This window comes from Meleagris gallopavo, unplaced genomic scaffold, assembly GCF_000146605.3.
Source record: "Meleagris gallopavo isolate NT-WF06-2002-E0010 breed Aviagen turkey brand Nicholas breeding stock unplaced genomic scaffold, Turkey_5.1 ChrUn_random_7180001862788, whole genome shotgun sequence".
Lineage (NCBI taxonomy): Eukaryota > Metazoa > Chordata > Aves > Galliformes > Phasianidae > Meleagris > Meleagris gallopavo.
The window spans coordinates 30,932-32,347 of NW_011128358.1; positions in this window are offsets into that span (position 1 = coordinate 30,932).

Genomic DNA, 1,416 nt, shown 5'->3' on the forward strand with positions numbered 1-1,416 from the left:
GTCCTGTGGCCTGATGGGGGGGGGTTACAACTGAGAGCATTTCTCATCCACCTCATGCAGGGGACACAGGTGAGGCCTCGCTGCAGAAGGATGGGGTCACATCCCTTGCCTGCCCTCCATCTTTTCATCTCCCAATTTGTGTTGATAATGGGGGTTTCCTCAACCCGGGTGTAGTCCCTGCACTTGGGTTTATTGAGCTTCATGAGGTTCCCCTGGGCTCACTGCTCAGCCTCTGGGCTCCTCTGATGGCATCTCATCCCTCTGCTGCGTCACTGCTCCCTGCAGCTCTGTCATCAGCAAACTGTGCTGCGGGAGCACCAACCCTGCTGTCATGTCATTGATGATATGAGTACCAGCCCCAGCACTGTGGGACACCACTCATCACTGATCTCCATCCAGACGTGGAGCCTCTGACCACCACTCTGGACTTGATTCTGCAGGCCCTCCTTTGCCCATCCAACAGAGCACCCAGCAAATCCACTTCTTTCACACTGGACGGCAGGATGTTGTGTGGTGCTGTGCCAAAGGCCTCACTTTAACCAGGTGACATCCATGGCTCTTCCTTTCTCCACTGATGCAGTGACACCATTACAAAGAATTCTCTAACCCCAGTGCAGTATTAGAAGGCTTTGTTCCTTTATTCCTCGTCCCGCAAACCAGATGTGACAAACAAGTGTGCTCTGAGAGCTCAGCTTCTACATCTGAACAGCGAGGACCTACCTGTGCAGTGCATCAACATGTACTCATTCTTTTCCAGTAACTCATTAATGTGTGCTAATGACCCCTGGGCATGAGTGGGAGCGCCTATGGTGGTTTTATGCCTGCTTTCCGTTTTTCCACCATCAGATTCATCTTAGAGATTTTTGCTGACCTTGAGTTGTTTTTCCCCAGCTTGGCAAACTTCAGTGGCTCGTTGGGCCATAATGAGCGACTTCCAAAACAACGTACGTGAAATCCAAGGAAAATGTCCTTGCCCATGGTGGATGCCAAAGATAAAAGCTGTCTGTTGTGACTGCAGTCCTTCTTGTGAGGCAGAATGAAGAGAAAACAAGGCTGTTTGCCCAGCAAAGTGGGAATGGGATGCTTTAGGAGCAGAGCCCCCAGCACAGGAAGGACGTGGAGCTCATAGATCAGGTCCAGAGGAGGGCACTGAGATGATCAGAGGACTGGAGCAGCTCTCCTACGAGGAAAGGTTGAGGGAACTGGGATTGTTCAGCTTGGAGAAGAGCAGGTTTTGGGGAGACCTCAGTGTGGCCTTCCAGTACTTGAAGGGAGCGGATGAACAGGAGGGGAACGGCTGTTTGTGAGGGTGGATGGTGACAGGACAAGGGGAATGGCTTTAAACTGAGACAGGGGAGGTTTGGGTTTGAGGAGGAAGTTTTTCCCCCAGAGGGTGGTGAGGCACTGGAACAGGTT